This window comes from Sorex araneus, chromosome 1, assembly GCF_027595985.1.
Source record: "Sorex araneus isolate mSorAra2 chromosome 1, mSorAra2.pri, whole genome shotgun sequence".
Classification (NCBI taxonomy): Eukaryota; Metazoa; Chordata; class Mammalia; order Eulipotyphla; family Soricidae; genus Sorex; species Sorex araneus.
This window is the reverse complement of record NC_073302.1, coordinates 268,986,603-269,008,751: the sequence shown is the minus strand read 5'-3', so window position 1 is coordinate 269,008,751 and position 22,149 is coordinate 268,986,603. Positions and strand designations below refer to the sequence as shown.

The 22,149-nt window shown below is 41.8% G+C and overlaps 1 protein-coding gene and 1 non-coding gene across 6 annotated transcripts in view; one reads left to right on the top strand and one right to left on the bottom strand.

Annotated features, from left to right (window-relative positions):
- Positions 1-22,149, top strand: part of KLF12 (KLF transcription factor 12) — a 724,988-nt gene that overhangs the window by 447,706 nt on the left and 255,133 nt on the right. The window lies entirely within an intron of this gene.
- Positions 1,195-1,301, bottom strand: LOC129401307 (U6 spliceosomal RNA). The gene has a single exon (XR_008628238.1). It is a non-coding gene; the product is annotated as a U6 spliceosomal RNA (small nuclear RNA).

Below are 22,149 nucleotides of genomic sequence, written 5' to 3'. Positions count from 1 at the left end.
CTCCATGGATGGTACGAGACTGAGTCACAGCAACTCCACCCAAGACCTTGGGGACTTGAGCAAGATGAAAGACGGTGACAGTTAAGATTTTGGATTTTGAACAGATAGATCTTTTGAGAAAGTCATGTGCTCATCAGGATTTTCTGGTCTCACTCATCAAGTAAAACTTGTAGCTTCTCAGTGTAGGAGTTTGTTTGTTGTTTTTTTGTTGTTGTTGTTTTGGTTTGTTTGGGGTGTGCGTGTGTGTGTGTGTGTGTGTGTGTGTGTGTGTGTGTGTGTGTGAGAGAGAGAGAGAGAGAGAGAGAGAGAGAGAGAGAGAGAGATATTGAGAGAGACTTTAGGCGGCTGTCCTGGCTCCATGCTCAGGAATTATTCCTGGTGGTGCTCAGGGCGGGGACCCTATGTAATATTGGGATGCTAGGAATCGAACCTGGTTTGCTCATGGACAAAATCTGTGAAACACAATGTTCCCTGTCTTGTCCAAGGGCATCGTTTTACTATTGGATAGTATCTGTTTTGTCCTCAGATAAGACAGGAGATATTGTCCTTTTATAGATTTTGCTTAACACCTATTATTATTTTTTTAAATGGTGTTTTGAGGCCACACACTGGCAGTGCTCACTCAGAACTTACTCCTGGTGAGTCGGGGCCCGTGCTCGGCTCCGGCCGGCCGGGTTTTCGGCCCGGGCGCCCATGCCCCTGCAGAGCCGGCGGATGTGGAACAAGCGGGAACCAGAGACAGCTTTAGGAATTGGGGTTCCAGCAAGTGCTTGCACCCATGTATGGAGACTGTGAACTAAGCTTTTGCCCCATGCCGGCTAACGGAGGAAATAACCTTCCTTCTTGGTCTCTCTCCCCTCCGGGAGAAGGCGTGGTGTCCAACATTTTGCGGGTCCGTTGAGAAGGTATGAACTTTGGCGCGGAATAAAAAAAAAAAAATGAAAAAAAAAAAAGAAGAACTTACTCCTGGCTCTGGAATCGGGGATCACACTCCTGGCAGGGGTCCAGAAAAACTTGTGATATACTGGGGATTGAACCCTGATCAAATGCATGCAAAGAAAGAGCTCTACCCGCAGTGCTATTTCTCTGGCTCCCAGAGCACATACCCTCTTGTGAGGAATGAGCTGATATTGTCATTGTAATAGTGATTTAGATGAGATATTTTGGAGGCAAAATAGATTTGTTTTTTTTGCAAAACGTATGGGACACTTCAACAATTTGTGTGTCACCCTTGCGCAGGGGCCATGCTCATCTTCTCTGTATCGTTTCAATTTTAGTATATGTGCTGCTGAAATGAGCACAAAAAATAGAAATTTTTTAAAATTACTTTTCCTTTAGTTTTAGACTTACTCTTTAAACAACTATACACTTGTAGTCAGGCTTGAAAAGAAGCAGCCCACCCTTTTAATGAAATATATGATTATGACTATTTAAAGAAAACAGCACACGTTTCTCATCATTTATATATACCTTAAACCAACTGTGAAAAATTTATGTGTATATATATATATATATATGTATTGCTATGGGCTGATTGAAGTTGGACTCTCCATGAGAATATATAAACAAATTAGCAACTTGAAAATAACTTGGGGTGGACTCAGAGGCCTTTGAGACATGCTATTCACAATAAACCAAAAGTTGTGCACGTGGATCTCATGTCACAGACACAGTGAAGTTGGTGCTTTGGCTGGATTCTGTGGCCAGTCTGGAAATGCTGCTTTTTGGGTGTTTCAAAGACACTGCATTCACCTCCATTCTTTTGGGAAAGAATCCACAGTTGGCTTTCCCACTCCTGGAAACTTCTGAAAGTCGGCCCCTTTCCATGTCTGTCTGCTTTTCCCTGCATCCGGAGGACATCTATTTCTCTCTTCTTGTTAGGAATTGGCCGTGAGGCCTTCAGCTTTCAGCTGGTGTCTCCATGTACCTTTCAGCCCCCAGGAAGCCAGGGCCTCAGAAGCCCATCCAGGGCTTAACGAAACAGGACTACACTTACCCTTCGGCCTTTTCAGTCCCCTGAAACTTTGTGGCTCTCATTCACTTAATAGTTTTATAGTGTGTGCGTCTAGCCACATCTTTGCAATTTGATTTTAAACTCTCAGAGTCCCCGAATTATTTTTTTTTCCTTTCTGGGTGTGGGGTGGGGCATCGTGGATACACACACACACACACACACACACACACACACACAGTGCTCCTCAGGGCCTACTCCTTTCTCTGTGCTCGAGGATTACTCCTGGAACCATCTGTGGTGCTAGAGATTGAACAGGGTTGGTAGGTTATAAGGCAAAAACCTTACCCCTGTACTCCCTCTCTGGCTGAGGAACATGCTTTAGATATCTCTTTATCTCTTACAGCTTCTGACCTACGGCCAGCACTCAAAACGCATGCTTTTATTCAACGTAACGGTACAACTTCACATGAAAGATCAAAAACAGTCAAAAGATGGTTATAAATCAGCTCTGCCTCTCTACTTCATAGAGTCATTGTGAGCCAGGAGATGCAAATTGGGAATGCTGGGAATATGTACACTTTCATGCAGGTGACCGTCTTCCCGTCGCATCCCTTGGGAATTGATCCACAGGGCAGCGTGAACACCCTTGCCAGGCGCCTTCTTTCCTTCTCTGCCCTCGCATCCGTACTTTTATGACATCGAACTCGATCATCATTACAGTCTCCTGAAATGTGATTTCCCTTTTCTTCAGGCTTGTCACATGCGCCGCCCGTGTTGCTAAGCGGTCGATGGGAAGGGCATGTGCTCTTATGATACACTTCAGGGGCACCGTGGCGAGTGTCGGAATGACTTTGTCTGTGACCTTTGGTGCTTGTGTCCCGCTGTTCTGAGAGTGTCCCCAATGCCATCGGCCTAATGCGTTATTAAGTGAAAGCCTAAAGCAAGGAAGAGAGAACTGACCCAAAGATAGGACAGGATGCAGAGAGAGGAGGCGGCCTGGAGGACACACGACATGATTTCATCCTCCAGCTCACCATCTTGAATGATGTCAGGGATCACCTTCTCTCTGTGGCCCTCCATGTCCTCCTCTCCGGAGGATGGATATCAAGTCTGTCCAGGTTCCCTGTCACCTGTCTCAGTTCAGGTAATGGGCATGGAATGCGAGTGTTTCTGGTGATGAGTTTGAGGGCCAGTTTGCCATAAAACTACCCACAGAAGCCTCTGTCTTGTGTGGGTCAGTAGCTGCCTGGTTGCTTTCACCCAGCAGTGACCACAGACCTGCAGACTGTACATTCTCTTTTGAAGAAAAACTAGGCACTAAAGCACCCTATTGCTTTGGTTTCTCAAAAGGCATCTTGTAGAGATTTCCACATTTCCATGTACGTATTTCCCGAAAGTAGATTTCAGAAAAATCGCACATTTGGCACCCTGATGTGTCTTGTTTGATTTTGTGCTTCACTGAGATAAGGTTCAAATTCTCGTTGGATCTGATCACGAGGGAAAGTCAGGTGACAAACCCAGACTTCATGATCGTCATCTTGTTCACTTTCCCTTGCTTTTCTGTGGTGGTTATTGCTGCTGCGGAGAATGGGTGTCTTGAACTAGATTGTGGTGCTCTGTTGGGGTTTCACACTGACTGTGGTGCTTGCGTACGCATACCTATACCTAGAACTGGGGTATCAGAAATTAGGCATGTCATGATGGTTATTTGGGGATCCCAAATAGCATTGCTGCTGGGTTCTCATTGTGCTTGTGGGGGAAACTCAAATCCCGTGCTGGGAAACTCAAATCCTCTTGGATTGCAGTGTAAGAACAGAGAGTAGAGCACTTAATTGCATGTGACTGAAGTGGCCAGGATACTGTTTCAAATCCTGAGTGCCACAGAGCGCTCTGTGAAAAACACTGCCAGGGGGTACTAGGGACCACAGAGCTAGAAATAGTTCTTGATCATTGCCAGGTGAATCCCAACCCCCCCCCCCCAGCCCCAACAAATATCATGAGAAAACATTTCATGATTCTGGGCTTCCAAAACAGATGTTACATTGAGTGAGCCATCCTTGGACCCCAGCAGTTAATTATTACATGAGTGTGAAAATGACACACTGCTTGGTGTGTTGATGGTATTTGGCCACCATTTGAAAACAAAAACCAAACTATTGCTTTTATTTTTATTATTTTGGAGCCACACCTGTCAGTTTTTTGGGGCTACCTCAAGCTTAGTGTTCGGGTATCATTCCCTAGGGCGCTCTCTGGCATGGCCGTGGATGTGGGTATAATACAACACAGAAGCAGATGGGTAGAGATTCAGCTACAGTCTCCATGCTTTAGTAGCAGAAAATACCAGCTCTTGTGAAGGTAGAGATCCTTACTTTTAGAATCAGACAAAAAAGGGAATGCTGGTCTTTTCCTGTTGAAGCAGTTTGTAAGTACTCTGTAAGCCACTGTGAAGGACATTTCGAACAAAATGTTGAGGATATTTCAATAGCTCTAAGACTGACCAGTACAGTTTAGCCACCTCCATTATATTAATAGTAGAATTTATACTTTACATTTCTGTCCTTTTATGTGGAATATAAAGTAGCAGAATGGGATTACTAACACCCAGGAGTAGTAGAGATAAGAACTAGGAGGTCTGCCCCACAGCTTAGAAACTGGCCTCACATGCTGGGGGAAAAGGCAGCAGAGACAGAGAAGGGAACACCTAGTAGAGAATTTTGGGAGGACCCACTCGGGTTGAAAGCTGCGTACCAAAAGTAGACTATAGACCGAACATGACGGCCACTCAATACCTCTGTTGCAAACTACAACACCCAGCAGGAGAGAGAACAAAAGGGAATACCCTGCCACAGAGGCAGGGCGGGGTGGTAGGGGGTTGGGGTGGGAGTCACGTGGGAGGGATGCTGGAAATATTGGTGGAGGAGAATGGGCACTGGTGGAGGGATGTAAACCAAATGCAAACATGAAAGTTCATAAGTTTGTAACTGTACCTCACGGTGATTCACTAATAAAAATTTTTTAAAAAAATCTGTTCTTCCTTTTGATTGCAGCTCAAGGAGTATATGAATAGGCAGTGCTTGATAAACAGTGATTAATGCAGATGTTATTTATTTCAAGAGCCAGGCCTCCACTATAGAATGAGACAATTTTGAGACAGGTGCTATTTTAGAAAACACCCAGTCCGCAGACTGAAGAAATATAGACAGGTGCAAGTATTATATCTGAACCTAGCATGTGCTTAAGGAATGCTGTTGAAGCCATGGCTTTGCATTAAAATTCAGTAGCTTAAGCAGGGGGGACCAAAAATGAACAATGAACCTAGCGTTTACTCTATGTATAACATAAAAGACTGAATGTACATCTGTATGTAAAAGCTGAGTAAGACAGTGTTACTTTAATGACTTTATCAGAAGAGAGGCCTTCTAAAAATGCCACTTGCATTACCCTTTAAAAAAGCCTCATTATTACCTCCCCTACTGGGGAACAGGAGCCCACATAGCTGGTAAATTGGCAGAATTATCATAGAAAAATAAATGTGCTTATCATTTAGTATTCTGTGATGAACTACTACTTGAGATCTTTTGATCTGCAGTGAAATCTTTGCATGTCGCTACCTGGTTTCAAAGGAAAACACACACCAGCTGAGCTATCGCTAAGGTGATACTTTTTTTTTTTTAAAGAAAAAAATTCTGTACTTGCAGAACTCATATTTTAGGGAAGAGATATATTCTACTCAAGAAGCAGAGTTGGGCTGATTTTAATAATGTCAGAATGGCCAATAAATGTATTAATAGAAAGAATTGAAAATCAATGAGCTGTGATAGTAATTACAGATAGTACCCCAGGGAAATAGAGCAGGCTGACAAATCCTTTCCCTCAGGGCCTGCCCAGGGCAAAGCTGTGAAGTTGATCATTCGGGCCCTCCTCTCTGGCTGGAGCTAGACATGCTCCCTTCACTACAGTCCTGACCTCTCTATCCTCAGGATTTGTGCTGTCTGTGATGTTTCAGTTGCCCAGTGTGCCTCTGTTCTTCTTAACTTAGTGGCTCTACGTTTTGAGAGTGGTTTGCGTTTTTAAAGGGTCAGTGCTTCGTGAAAGGGAATATAGTCTTTAAGGAGATTTCTTGCTTTGGGTAACTGGGGTATTTAGATTTGGGGGAAACTTTAACACTTCAGTGGAAATAATTCCACTTATGCAAGATTGTGGCCTACTTCTTGTGCGATGCTTTGTCGTAGAAGAAACCCCAATCTGAATCCTGGGGAATGAATCTCTGCATCTTTGTCTGTCTGTGTAGGTGTGTTTTGTCATGCTGACCTTTGCCGTTTATAAAGTGTTTTCATGAAAACTATCATCTCCAGTCCTTGGCAGGCTTTTGCTTCTGACCATGAGGGGTTGGCCGCTACGGAAGCTGACCTCCCCCCATAGACGGTGAGGAAAGCAGTTTGTACACCAGGCATTTAAGGACTATCATCCTTGTGAAGTAGGACAGAAAAAACAGGTTAAGTCTAGATTGTTTCCGCTGCCTGGAGTCTAAGCTGTGAGGTGGCATCCAGCTGGGGCCCAGACAGCACTCACCCTGAGTTTACCTGTAGGGCTTGGAATTGAGAGTGTTGGAATTGAGAGGAGGAAAAAAAAAAAAAAACAACTGTTTTTTTCTTATAAACATTATTTTAGAAGGAGTCAGAGGAGAAATACACTATATGTGTAAAATAACTGTGAAAGTCATTGAAATCGAGTTGCTCTGCAAAGGAATGACACATTTAGCTAAAAATTAGCAAAGCATTTCAGAAAAATTAGTTTGAGAATTTTTCACCCCAAGTATTAGCTGGCTTTCCCTGCAGTGTTATCTAGGCACTGTGATTTACAGGACAAGTAATAATAAAAATTCAGGCATATGGGAGACAATTGATTTTTTTTTTTTTTTGGTTTGTTTTGGGGCCATACCTGGCAGTGCTCGGGGCTAATTTTTTGCTCTGCTTCTTGCTTGACAATTGATTTTTGTACACACCTAGAGCTCTGGCGATCAGCAGAATTTCTTCCATGAAGCGTTGGGCTGGGGAATGATGGGTCTGTGCGTGGAGGAGGATGGGGAGCAACCAAGGAAGGTGATCGGCTGAACGATGCTTGCAGTGCACAGAAAGTGCAGCTAGAGCAGAGGATGTCTCTGTGTCACAGATTCTGTGGGGCAGAAATAGACACCTCCGGTGTCTGGTGTGGACCTGCTAGGACACTGTGAGAGGCTCCAAACTGAGCTACAGTTACTCAAAACAGTGAGGGGGCAAAACCCAGCACGCTGGGGCGGTGAGAAAGCCGGGTGTGTGTCTCAGTCTGTCGCACTGCTTGGCTCGTGGATCATTAGTCCATGAATGGCCCCAAGGATCAAAAAAAAAAAACTGAAAATATGCCCCGTCATTAGATGAACCTTTTGCGGGGTGTTGGGGTGGGTATTTAGGCCACATCTGGTTCTCCTGGTTCTGTGTTCAGGGACTACTGAACCCTGCTGGCACATGGAAGAGGGGTGTGTCCATATGTGGTGCCAGGGATCGAATTCAGGTCAGCTTTACATAAAGCAAGCACCTCCCCTACAATAATATCTTTCCAATAAGCTTTTTAAAATAAAAATAATTTCCATTTGGACCCACATTCAGTGGGCTTTAGAGGTTACTTCCAGTTCAGTGCTCAAGAGTCACTTTCAGGGCCTTGTGGTGCTGGAGATGGAAAGCTCTGTGTGTATACGAGCTATCACTCCCCCACTCCAAATACATACCACAGTATTAATTGCAATATTAATGTTTGTGAGGGAATTAAGTAGATCTTGGGGGAAAGTTTTAGTCCACGATTTCCTGTCAGTGTGGAGTTGCTTTCAGAGCCTCAGAGGCCATTGCTCACAGTAGCCATATTACAAATCTCTCAATCTGAATTGCACGGGATGTTTGCTTTTATGTAAAGCAATGTTTTCTGTGATTTAACGTAAGTAAAGATGTGCAAAATATTCCCTGGGAAATGTCACAATGGCGACATTTTATTTCATGGTGATGGTTTCACATCTCAGCAGACCAAGCAGAGCTGACTCCATGTATGAGCTTTGCCATTCTAGAAGGCGACTCTGCTTCTGTGCTAACCTAGTTTTGGAAAAGCAGAGTTTCATAGATAGGTAACTGCATTGGAAGTCAACAGTTTTCTTTTCTCCTCCGTTGCTTTATAAATTTTATCAGATTCATCGCCGAGGGAAAGGTACCTTCTGCTAGACAGGCACCTTCCACCTGCCCATAGCTGTGGTCAGCATAAGTATGTGCCATGTGGTCATATCTGCAACCTATGGACACATGGACCTGTCTAATCAGCTTCTCCCTCTTTCTCTCTGAATAGGTCAGGTTTTCTTAGCGAAGGAATGTGTACCCTCAATCCTCAGGGATCCCTGATGTTCAGATGACTCATAGTTCCCACAGTCAGTTCTGTTTCCAATTCTCAAACTTTAGTTTCATTGTTATGCTCTTTGCATAACTAGTTCTATTTTTTTTTAGTAAAGCCGCAAAGATAATAACCGAGATTGTTCATTCTTAAGGCCTATATCTGCTACAGAAATTAGCCTTCTTTAAAACTGAAATAGTACACTGTCTTTTTATAAAAATCTGTTCTATACTTTATTTCCAACTTAAAAGAAAATAATGTGACTATGGGTTTAAAATAGCCTCCTGCTTCTCTTGACTTATACACCTGTAATAAGGTAATACAAGAATCTTCTGAGCATATTTGTCATAAATTTCACACCAAGAGGAGTATTTAGATAATTCCAAAAGGCTTTGTTAGTATATTCTTTGATTTGGCCCCAAATTTAAAGAGGCAAGGAATTTTTATTTTTTTAGATGCAGAATGTGGTGACTAATCACCTTCCAGGCTCATGAAAGTGAGGACATCAATTTTTAGCCTGTACACAGTGGTCATAGTTGTCCTCTGCCCTCCTGTCACCCGTGAGCTTAGCTGAAAATGATATTGTTTAATTTTTTTCATTCTTTTTATCATTGATTATTTTCTAATGGAGTCAGATTTTTATAGACACCATTATTACCATGGTAAAGATTAACAGTATAGGCAAATGACATGGAAAATGTAAACAGTGTAGACAAACCCCTCAATGTCGGTTTTACCAAATCATAAAATAGACAGCTTCTTCTATTTACATTGCATGACTCTCATTTGCTCTTATCCACCTCTCGCCAAATTAAAAAATTAATAAAATTGGCTTATGGTATGTAGACTTCAGGGCTTCATGTGTACTGCTATCATAACTTGGTATCTAAATATACAGTTTTATGACCACAGCAAAATTCTTCTTTCCTCTTCAACCCCATATAGTTAATTCTTTACCCATTTTGCCCATTCTCAAATCCCTCTACTCTGTTAATCACCAATCTGTTACCTGTACTTAAGAGTTTGTTTCATTTGCTTTGTTTCTTTGTGCTCACATGAGGAAAATCATACAGTATATGTATATCACATGCGCACAAACCCTTTTATTGCCTTTATTTGTTCACACACTGGTGAGTGGTAGCACTGTTAATTTTTGAAACCCATTCATACAATTTTCCATAATTTCTCTAGTGTTCACTGCAGCTTACATTTCAACCAGTAGTGGACCAGAGTTCATTTTTCTCTGTATCCTTACCAAAGGTTCTTTTTTGTCCTGTTTTTAATTTTTTTTTTCTTTTTGGGTCACACCTGGCGATGCACAGGGGTCACTCCTAGCTCATGCACTCAGGAATTATTCCTGGCAGTGCTCAGGGGACCATATGGGATGCTGGGAATTGTACCCGGGTCGGCCGCGTGCCAGGCAAACACCCTACCCGCTGTGCTATCGTTCTAGCCCCTGTTTTTTGTCTTTTTAGATACTAGCTATCCTGTGAGGTAATAGCTTCTTACGGTTTTGATTTATATTTTCCTGATAATAAGAAGGAGGAGGAAGTGAATGAATTTTTCCTGTGGCCGTTTGTGTTTTTTCTTTGGTGAAACGTCTGTCAAAATCCTTTGTGCACTTAGGACTCTGATTTGGGCTCAAAGGGCGAGAGTACTTGCGTGCAACCCTCCTGGGTTTGATTCTTGGTACCACATGAACATTGTACCAGGAATAGCTCTAAGGCATCGTCAAATATGGCCTCCTAGTCCTCTGCACCTTAAAATTGCTTTTGTTGTTAAGCTTTATGAGTGAGTTATTTATTTGGTTATAAGTATTTTGTTTGGTTATGATCTGGAGCGATAGCACAGCGGGTAGGGCATTTGCCTTGCACAAGGCTAACCCAGGTTCGGTTCCTCCGTCCCTCTCTGAGAGCCCAGAAAGCTACCGAGAGTATCCCACCCACAAGGCAGACCCTGGCAAGCTGCCCGTGGCATATTCAATATGCCAAAAACAGTAACAATTCTCACAATGGAGATGTTACTGGTGCCTGCTCGAGAAAATTGATGAACAACAAGAAGACAGTGCTACAGTGCTATGATCTGTAATTATCTACTTTTTTTCAGTAGATTGTCCTTAAATTTCAATGATTTTTTTTACTGTGTATAAACCTTTTTAGTTTTATCTCTCGTTTGTTTATTTTGGGTTTTGTATCTGTTGTTGTTGAGTTTAATCCCCCAAACTGTCTCTAAGGCTAATGTCAAGGAGTTTATGGCCTTGGCATAGACTTAATGTGCTTGTCAAGGCAGTAAACTGCATGTCAAGTTTACACGGAGTGACCGACCATGTTTTCTTCTTGGGCTTTATGGCTTTAGGCAATACATTCAATACTTAATTCATCTAAAATTAATTTTTATATTGTGCAAAATAGTGTCTAGTTTCTTTCTCCTGTGTGTTTTTGTCTACTTTTTCCTGGCACCATTCGCTCAGGGGATTTTTATTTCTCTAGTGTAGGTTCTTGGCTTCTTTGATGTAAAATTGTTGCCCATCTATATTTTTGGTTTATTTCTTGACTCTATATTCAGTTCCTTTGACAACAATACCAGGTTTATATATGTATATATATATATATATGTATATATGTATTTGGCTTTTTGGATCTTACCCAGCGATGCTCAGGCTGACTCCTGGCTCTGCACTCAGGAATCACTCCTGGTGGTGCTCGGGGGACCATATGGGATGCTGGGAATCGAACCTGGGTCGGCCGCGAGACAAACACCCTACCCGTTGTACTATCACTGCAGCCCCCAGATTTTTATATTTTGGGTATGTGCTTTGGACTGAACCTGTGGTCTTGGAGGTTTCTCCTGGTTCTGTGCTCATGTTTTGATGATGCTCAGGTGACTATCCCATGGTACTGGGGAACAAAATGAGACAAGTACATTAATTCCTGTTCTATCTTTTCACTGCTTTCGATTCTTTGCAGATTCTATATAGGCAGATTACAGTTTACAGATTTTCAGGGTTTTAGCTTCATGCTTTGTATATGTGTACTTGTCCGCACTTCCGCCACTGGCTTACAGCACCCTCCCAGCTCCGCAAAGACCCTCGACTCCTTCTCTCTTTTCCTTTTCTCCACCCCTCCCCCACGCTCCTGTAATCATCATGGTTTATAGCGAGTCTAGAAGTTGGCTTTGCTCCACACTACCAGTTCACTCACTTTTATCATTAGAATTCCACATATTAAATAGAGCCATTTGACCATTGTCTTTCACTTCCTCATTTGACTTACCATGAACACTTTAGGCTCTATCTGTTTTGTTCCTAAGACACAAATAAATTTTGTCTTTTTAAAATGACAGAGTGCTATTCCAGAGGGTGTTAACACCAGAGCCATTTATCTATTTATGGCTATTCAGGTTGATTCCAAGCTTTAGCTACTGTGAATATTATTATTTCCAATTGCTTTGCTTGAGAATTGGGGGGTGTTATTTGGGCCACACTGGCAGTGCTCAGGGGCTGTACCCCAAATGCATGCTGCTCTGGCTTTGCTCTCAGAGTGCTGGAGATTGAAGCCTTCACTGTGTAAAACATGTCCATTGGCATCTTGAGCTAAGTTCCCAGCCTGTTTTTCAGTTACTTAAGGTGCAGCTGTTAGGGGTCAAGATGGAGATAGTCTGATAGGAAGTAGCTTCTCAGTGTATTTGGATGGTGATACTTGGATTGAATATTAAACTTCGCTGTAATAATAATTATAGAGGTTATTATTTATGGATGGTTTGTATCATCTCATCTCATATCCCTATTCATTCTACAGTGATCATTTCCACTCTACGAAGGAGGGCTATTCTAATTAATGATTGCTAAGTATCTTTCTCTGAGGCTGCACCTTCTGTGTATCAAAAGCAGCTATGTTTGAATTTAAAAAAAATTTAAAAGATGCTTTTTCTCTGATTGTCAGCTGTCTTTGAGTCTTGACATAAGGATTTTTGTCGTCTTGAAGAATCATTTTCATTATTTTGCTATCGTATATCATGAAAAATACTAAAATAATCCCTCTAGACTGTTTAGTTGACAGAATCTGGTTGGGCTAATCTGGCTTTGCATCCTGGTATTGAAATGTACTTCCTCTGGCTTTTTCAGAGTTTATGCTCAGAAGGAAATTTATAGCAACAAGTCCTTCTTTGCAGGTCTCTGTAGCTCTTGCATAATTCACAGGACTTGCTTGTATATTATCATTTGATGTTTGCATCCATTCAGTGAGAAAATGCAGCAATGTGTTGTGATCACCTTTGGTAATGTGCAAAATCAGGTATATAATAATGAAATCACCAGCCTCAGGCCCAGAGATAATCAGTGACAGTTGTGTGATTATAACCCAGGGCTTTCAACACTTTGCCAAAGGGTTTAATTACCTGCATATTTCAGGCTCCAATCTGTGTAAGGTTTAGGATTTTTGAATACAGCCATAGACAGAAATCATCATGGATTTACATGTTGGTAACGGAAATTGTTGGCCTGAGAAAATTCATGAGAATGGAAGTCACTTTTGGAGGAAAAATAGTTTAAAGGTATTGTAATCGATAGGAGAAAGAATTTTAAATTTTTTTTTGGTAGTGCTAGGAATTGAACCCAGGACCTCACACATGGAAGGTCGCTCTCCCACTGATCCTCCATAATTAGTGATGGTGTAGGAAGACAGAGGGAGCGATGGGTGTTGTCCTTGCATCTGAGAGTAGATTGTTCAGAGCAGAAGGAAGGTGTGAGTTCATCCTCTTGTTTGCAAAGCTGATCTCTGCTGCTTGCATGGCTATCTAACTTAGGCTCTTTCTAACATTTGTTCGACTGAGTTTTTTCTCATTGATGCTCTTTCCCAGGGAATTTCCCCACTCCTGGATATACTTGGTTTTATTTCCTTTCCTGCTTCATATGTTCACATTTTTGTTATTCTCCACTCATTTCTATTGTTTTTGGCTTGAGTGGGGCATAGCCAGTGGCATTCAATGCCTACTCCCATTGTGTGCTTGCAGGAGGAGGTTGTTCCCAGCTGTATTTTGGGTATCACTGGTGTCCAGGGGTTTAACTTGGACCTCCTGCATGCAAAGCCCAGGCTCCAGGCCTTTGCCTGATGGCATTTTCTTCTTAGTGCCATGATACTGAATTTTTAATGCTGTTTGACTATTCCCAGATGCATTTAGATAACATTGGAATTCCTGATATTTGTTTACGTAAAAGACATGTATAGTTAAATGATTAGACATCTGAGTTTCATGCTTCACCCCCTTTCAGGTTTTTTACGCCATTTCATTTATCTAATGTGATTTCACTGTCATTCTGTGTAACTCAGCGGGGATAACCTGCAGGATTGCTTTGGACCTGTTATTTTTATGGAGCCAGAGAGTTATTTGGGTACCGCTCTCCTAGTCTCAGAGTCTTGAAATGGTGGGAGTGGTTCTGGGGACTCTGTTGTGCTGAATTTCTACAGCACTGTAGATAATGCAGTGAATTTGGCCTCATTCTGCATTGCTACCATTACTTGGGTAATTAATTCAAGCAGAGAAACTGCATGTCTTTAAAACCAAGCCATTTGTTCCTGTGTCATTTGGAGGTAGAGAGATTTAGTCAGCTCAGTTTTGTAAATAATTTTCTACAAGCACTTTGGTTTGTGCTTTTATTTTTATTTTTAATTAAAAAAAATAAACTTAAGGCCTGGAGGGATATAGTACTGTATAGCGGATAGGACACTTGCTTTGCACTTGATCAACCTGCGTTGGATCTGTGGCATCCCAAGTGGTCCCCTGAGCCTGGCAGAAGTGATCTCTGAGCACGGAATCAGGAGTAAGTCCTAAGCACAACTGGGTGTGGCCCCCAAACCAAAAACTGAACCAGACCAAATACCTGAGGTAGAGGGACATTATATGTGTGTGTGTGTGTCTGTGTGTCTGTGTGTGTGGTGTGTGTGTGTGTATGTGTCTGTGTGTGTCTCTGTATGTCTGTGTGTGTCTCTGTGTGTGTGGTGTGTTTGTGTGTGATGTGTGTGTATGTGTGTGTGTGTGTGTGTGTGTGTGTGTGTTTGTGTATTCTCCCTTTCTTCCCAGAATACCTAGATTTTTCTACTCCAGGCATACAGAGTCCGAATCTCTGGAGAGAAAATGAAAATACCGTGGATTCAGCAGGTCCCCTTGATGACTCTCATGCCTTGGGCATTTAGAGAACCTCTGATGCAGAGTAAGGCCATACTGACTCTGGGTCATGAGGTTTTCGTGACCATGACTTTGAGGTTCGACCATCAGCAACTGAAAAGCTCAGCAAGCTTTGGTGGCCCCTTAGAAAGTCGGTCCTGGCTGCCGTGCTGGACTTGGTAAAGGAACCAGAAGACCTGGCAGTCTTGAAGAAACTGAGAGGAGTTTTTGTCCCCCAATTGCTTTGTGGATGCCAGTAAATCCCACGCAGTGCACGTTCTTTAAATCTTAGGGAGGGCTGTGAGGAAATGGCATCCGCTGAGCACGTGTGATCCCGACAGTACTGGACCCACTTGCTCTCGCAGCCTTGGCGTTCCCGTGGCGCCCCGTGCATTCCTGTGGTCAGATGGGTGCGGCTTTGCATTGTCAAGGTCTGAGCCAGTTACCGTTGAATCATGAGCATCGTACTTGGAGCTCAGCTTTGAAGATACAGTTCGCATTTTCGTCATTGACATTTTATTTTACCTCCTCTCTCCCTCGGAGAGTGAATGACTCATTTACAACTTAAAAAGTACTTGAACTGTTTAAAATATTGATGTTATAAGTGCCATAACTTGGAAGGGGAAGCATGAAAATTGGCATTTTAATAATGTCTCCAAAGATCTTTTGTGCGGAAGGAGCCGCACTTTGGGAGTGAATGTGCAGGGGCGATTGGGAATTCACCCCTGAGGAGCCTGACAGAGGACCACAGGGGCAGCTGCTGTCACTGAGCCGCCCCCAGAGAGGTCCCGGGTCTCGTGCTAATGTTGCTCTCCTGTCCAGTCAGGAGTCCTCGACGGCTCATGATATTTCTGGGATAATTTCAAAAATTGCTCCTTTGAAGGGCAGCATTTTCCTTTTTTTTCTTTCTGTCTGCTTTGTTTGGGGGCCACATCCAGAGGAACACTCAGGAATTACTCGTGGAGGGCTTAGGGGACCACATGACATGCCAGAGAATCGAACCCAAGTGAGCCATGTTTGAGGCAAATGCTCTTCCCGCTGTACTATGGCTCCGACGCTCTTGTTTTCTTAATAAGAAATGTTCAGCGTATTCAAGGTTAGCTGCTGTCTTGGAGAATTCTTATGGCAATGCAGTAAGAAGCTTCTCAACCAACATTTGTCACCATATTTCCATCCTGAGGAGGAAGTTGAGGTCTAATGTTCTATGCCAGTGTCAGGGTTTTGCTACATCAAATTCTAACTTAGTTTACCCTGATGGAGTTCGACTGCTCTAAGAAAAGATGGTGGTGCACACGTGCATCCCCCTGACCTCACTTCAAACCAAACAAATGTGACTTGTTCTAGAAAACTGAACACAGAAGGCGCTTGTCATATGATTTTGCTCTTTTTTTTCCCCAAAAAAACTCAGTACTTCCTTTCTCTTTGGTGGTAGAATTTATTTTGCCTTTGCCACTTTAACAAAGGTGGTATGCAATCATTGTATATTAATAGGAAGGTTTTTAGTGGCTCAGTTTTCAGTTAATTTTTTTTCACAATGAAAATATGTCTTGTAAATGTATGTGGAGGGTAAGGAAGAATAGTTAGTTAAATAATTATGGTTTTAAAAACAGGGTCCTGGGACCAGGACACTTGCCTGACATGTGTATGACTTGGGTTTGATTCCCAGCACAACACAGTCCCCTGAGAAGCACCCTGGAGACCACCAGTACCTCCATGGCTTGTATATCCCTGGCACTGCAAAGCCGAGGAAGCACCATGTTCTCTGGCCTTTGCGCTGACTGATGCCCTAGTTTGCAGACAATCACCAGTGGGATTTGCAGACCTCCTGAGCATCTCTCGGAATCCCTCTGCCAGCACCCCATCATCTCCAAATAGGTTTATGCTTGAACTCTCAAGACAATTGTTAGTTTCAGGCTTTTAAAATATAATAATAATAATAATAATAATAATAATAATGTCTGGCAAGAGACTTTCTTTTACTCATAATAGAACATCTGTAGCCTTTTAAATACTCTTTGGAGATAGACCATGACTAGTAAACTTTATACCTGGAAGGCAGAACAATAGCAGTGATCATTTATAATTTGCGGTATTGTTATAAACCCTGCTAAAATAATCTGAAGGCCAGAATAGCGTTTTAGGAAATTTTTTTGAGGAAGGTTAGCATCGGGGGGAAAAAATGCCATGCAAAGACTTCAAAGTTTCTACTCAGTGGACTGGCTTCTTGATTTTGCTCATCTTTTGCAGGAAAATGGAGATTTTAAGCATATTTTCATTCCTGTACTTCAAATACATGAAATGATCTAGTTATGATGCAGAGAGAATGTATGTAAGAGTTTCTGGTTCTACCACTGGAAAGGGTTGGGGAAAGAAAGGAGAGACACAATAGTAACTTTGTCCATTGATTAAAATATGAAGGCTATCAGGGAAAGTCATCTTGGTGTATATAAAATAAAAAGACTTTACTGGATGGTAATATTAGTATAGATGGAAAATAATTCAGCATTAGGAAATAAGTGTATTCTGTTAGGTGGAAACAAAATTCTGCAAGTGACAAAGCCTGGTTTAGTTAACTATTCTGCTCGAAGGAGCGAGCCCCTTGGAGCAACCTGAGGTGGGGTAGAGAAAGCACTTTTGAGCAAAAGGGCAGCGGATTTGAAGATGTAGGGCTCGTGACCTCTAACCATTTTACGTGCATGGTGATAAGAACTAGCTTATATAAAACATAACCTCACCAGAGAGATAGCACTGGGGTTAAGGTGCCTGCCTTGTGCATGACCATCCCCTTTATTTCAGATAGTCCCTTGAACCCTACCATAAGTAATCCATGAGTATAGAGCCAGGAGTCAGTCCTGAGTACCACTAGCTGTTGCCCCAATAAGAAGAAAATGGCTGAGAAGTATAGATTAAGAAAGGCAGGTTGCAGGTGGCAGTGGGTCTAGGGTTGCCAGAGTGATCAGTAAATTCCCTCTTAGAATATTCTTCTGAGACATAAGAGTTCAGCTGTAGGTTATGTTCTGAGTGAAGGCTTTGTGGATGGAGGAGGACAAGATAAGGGCAACATTTTTTACATTCTTAAAAACCCAAGCCTAGAGTAGGTTGCCAATTTTAATTTTTAAATTCAACTCTTAATTCTTTTGGGGCCAGTTTCAGTGCTGAGACACCCCCTCCATGCAATTCTAGAAAAGCCTCCACCTTTTTTTTTTTTTTTTGCTATGGTCAAAGCAATGTATTACTTAATGAGAAAAAAAAGTGGTTTTATGCAATTAAAAAATCCAGTGCAAGTTATTGGTGTTAAAAATCCAGATTCTAAAGATTATTTTTTCTTTATAATTTCTAGTCATCCTAACAGGGGTTTAATGTAATTGTGATACTTAACAAAGACATACATTTCCCCTCCACCCTGAAACAGGTATAATGGAGATGGAAGTAACTTTAAAAGATATGGTACCTAGAAAACTTGGAGCATGGACTCTTTGTGTGTGTGTGTGTGTGTGTGTGTGTGTGAGAGAGAGAGAGAGAGATAGACAGACAGACAGACAGAGAGAGACTCTGTGTGTGTATGTGTGTGTGTGTGTGTGTGTGTGTGAGAGAGAGAGAGAGAGAGAGAGAGAGAGAGAGAGAGAGAGAGAGAGATAGAGTGAGTTTCTAGGTAAGGCACTTATAAAACACCTTATTTATTTTCAAAGTTTAAAGTTTTAAGTTTTTTTTTTAATTTTTTATTCTATGCTTTTAAATTTTTTTATTTTTAATTTTTTTAATGTATCACCCTGAGGTACAGTAACAGACTTTTTTGCTTACATTTCAGTCATACAATGATCGAGTACCCATTCCCTCCACAAGTGCCCATTCTCCACCAACAATGTTCCCACTATCTCTTCCCACCCCCTCACCCCCCCCCCCACCTCCCACTGCCTCTGTGGCAGGCACATTCCCTTTTGCTCTCTCTCTCCTTTTGGGTGTTGTGGTTTGTAATGCAGGTATTAAGTGGCCATTGTGTTCGGTCCATAGTCTACATTCAGCACACATCTCTCGTCCAGAGCGGGCCCTCCTGGCACCCTTCTCTATCTGAGCTGCCTTTCCCCCCCAGCGTGTGACGTCAGCTTCCAAGCCACAAAGCAATCCTCCTGGTCGTTATAAAGTTTAAAGTTTTGATGGGGGGGGGCAGAGACATAACACAGCTGGGTAGTTGTTTGGTGTGCAGGCTGATGACCCAGATTCAATCTTGGCACCATAGAGGTTCTCTGAGCCCCGCCAGGAGTGATCCCAGAGCACAGTCAATACTGCTAGGTTGGGCTACCTCCCCTGCCAACAACCTTCAAACATTTGCCTTTTTGTTAGAAAATACTATTGATTTAACGGAGCAGTTCACACTCATGTGGATTGATAGATTTTATGGTGGTGTTGTAGCATATGTAATGATAGTTTATAAATTATCACAACATCTTCTCACTCAGGAAGTTAGGTCTTAAGGTTAGTTAAGTTTCCATCTGACCACAGAGTTTGTGAGAGTTCTTTTCACTATACACAGATAATGAAAAATGTTATCTTAAGTGTGCTCTATTATTAAGTTATGAGATAGGAAAAATATTAATATTAATTCCTAACCTCTCCCTTTTTTCCCCCCACCATTCTATTGTGGGCCTTTATTCTGTTACACAGGCTCTGTTCTGTGTAACAGAATGATGAGATCTTGGAAGGGTCTAAGTGAAAAGCAGGAATACCAGAATTCTTTGGTTTCTTCGGAAAAAGGCAAAAAAAAAAAAGTCAAGTAAGAGGATAATTGCTTTTGAAGGGTTCTGTGTGGATGGGGGTAGAAAGATTATACCTCTGAGCCAAAAGCAGCCTTGGCAAGTTTGAGAAGAGCAAAACATCATGGGTGAGGACTGTTAACTTTGCCAAATGTCTTAGATTTTAAATATGGGAAAAGGGGCATTTTAGAGAGTATTGCAATTACATTTTAATGTTCGCATTGTGTGTGTGTGTGTATGTGTGTGTGTCCACACCCAGCAGTACTCAGTCCTTACTCCTGGCTTTGTGCTCAGAATTACTTCTTCCAGTGTTTGGGGGACCGTATGTGGCGCCTGGGGTCAAACCCTAGTTAACTGTATAAAGGCAAACTTTTTTAAATTAAAATAAATGTTTTTTAAAAATTAAATTTGATTTAAATTTTTATTGAATTACCATGAGATACAGTTACAAGCTTTCATGTTTGAGTTACAATCATTGCATGATCAAACACCCATCCCTCCACCAGTGGACATTTTCCACCAAGTGTCCCCAGTATACCCCCCACCCATCCAATCCTCCCCCTGCCTCCATGGCAGACAATTTTCCCCATACTCTCTCTCTACTTTTGGGCATTATGGTTTGCAATACAGATACTGAGTGGTTATCATGTTTAGTCCTTTTTCTACTTTCAGCACACATCTCCCATCCCGCTCGATCCCTCCTACCATCATTGTCTTAGTGATCCTTTCTCTATTCCAGCAAGTCAAATTCTTTAATGCCTGTACTATACCTCCAACCCTTCATTTAATTCTATGTGTTGTATCTGTGTGTGTGTATGTGTGTGCGTGTATGTGTGAACATCAATGCCTAAGATGGTCATTCAGCTTGGATGAGGTATTGTTACCCTTGATTCTTAAGCTGAATTGGCTTGGGTTGCAATGCTTAAAAAAAAAAATCACACAAGGACACTCCATGCATGGACACATAGCTACATAATTATAAAGGTGTAAATGTTATACGCATTAACCTTTATACATAGAATTATGCACTTGCACAGTTGTATAGTCTGCATATATTTTATGCTCACTTATCAGTTTGTATATATAAACGCCCATCACTTCTCAGTGTGGACAGTGCTATTGTTTAGAAAAGGTTTTTCAGACTTCATATATTTTCAAATTTGAAGGGGGAATTCTCTTCATAATGCAGCTTCTGGGAAGGAGATATGGGGAGGGTGATCTACAGGGAAATCCCTGGGGAGCTTGGGATTACTCCTGCTGCTGGCTGGGTCTCAGCAGGATTACTGTACGGCAAATACATTTAGGAGAAAGATGGAAAAGAGACAAAGCATTAACGTAGAGTTAACTTGGATGTCTGGTTTCAAGGTTTTGGGAGCTCAGAGTATATTTAAATCTAACAGAGGGGGGCAATTCTAATGTACTAGAACTTGCCACACAGGAGGAATCCAAACATTTGCTTTTCAGCACTACAAATTCTTAAGGAGTATTTGTGTGTGTGTGTGTGTGTGTGTGCGTGTGTGCTTGCGAGATGCATAGCATATTGATTGCGACATCCAAAATTTCAGATGCTTTCAAATGCATCTGGAGTCACTCACGATAGTAGGCAGTATTATGTTTAAGAGGCAATTAGAAATAGCAGATGAGCGACATGTAAAAATAAAGTAGCAGGATCATTTGACCCATGATGGGAAACTATAAAATAATGTAGCCAAGTTTAATTTGTTCAGAAAAAAAAATTAAAAGCTGGGAAAATGTAGGCTTTTCAAAACAAGCAGTTTTGTTTCCTTACACCGTGTTCCAAGATTAGAGAAGAGATGTTCTATTTTTCTGTTAAGGATGGTTGACAGAGAACATTCTGGTTGTCCTGGGCTGCTCTGAGTGAGCTTGCACACAATTCATTGTACTATCAGTATTAGGTCTTTCTAAGACCAGTAAAAACCCTCTCATGGAGGTGAGTGAATTTTCTGTTCTATTAATTGGAACTGGGAATAACTGTTCTAGAAAATTTTATAGTACTTCTTTGATGACTCATTATTTAGGTACTTTCTGCCTCAGGATTCTTGAGGGAACACTGGAACTTAATCTACAAGTTGTGTGTTAACTAGCAGATATTCTAAAAATGATCTTTTGCTTTTTAGATTCTTTTTTGACTGGGGCTCCATTCTCCAGAGACCTCAAGGGCTCCCAGTGGTTCTGAGAAGCTCAGATATGCTGTAGATCATGCCTGCCATTTGGGGTGCAGGGCAGCCATTCAGGTTGTGGCCTTTAGCAGGTACTCCTCAAAATCTGACCGATTTTTAGAAGAGTCAAATTGACCATCTATTCAGAAGTGATGGCATGTTGTAGATCTTCCAGTTCTTGGCAGCTCAACTCAGAACAGAGGAATTAAGAGCAAATCAAGCAACATTAAAGAGTCTAACAGGAGTGAGGTTTAGAGCCTGTCAGTAGAAAGCACCGCTCGAAATTAGAGTTCCCTTAGCAATTCTGAGATTTGGAGGTTCTGGCAGGAGAAAGCCGGTGTCTAGCCAAATTCAGGATCAGGTTGTATGAAATAAATTTTTGATAAAGAATTCTTTTGCTGGCTCTCTCTCTCTCTCTCTCTCTCTCTCTCTCTCTCTCTTTCTCTCTCTCTCTCTCCCTCCCTCTTAATTTTCTTTTTCTTTTCTCTCTTTTTCCCCCCCACCTTCCTCCCCGCTCTCTCTCCCTCATGAAGCAAGGTAGATTTGGTTGAAACTTCTTTACAATGATGTGAAGGGAGAGAAAGAAGTTCATGTTTGAAACCAGTTTCTTAATAAACATCTGTGTTGCTGTCAGCTATGCATGTGATTTTCTGAATAGCAAAGAAAAAATTGAGTATCTAAAATTAATAAAAAG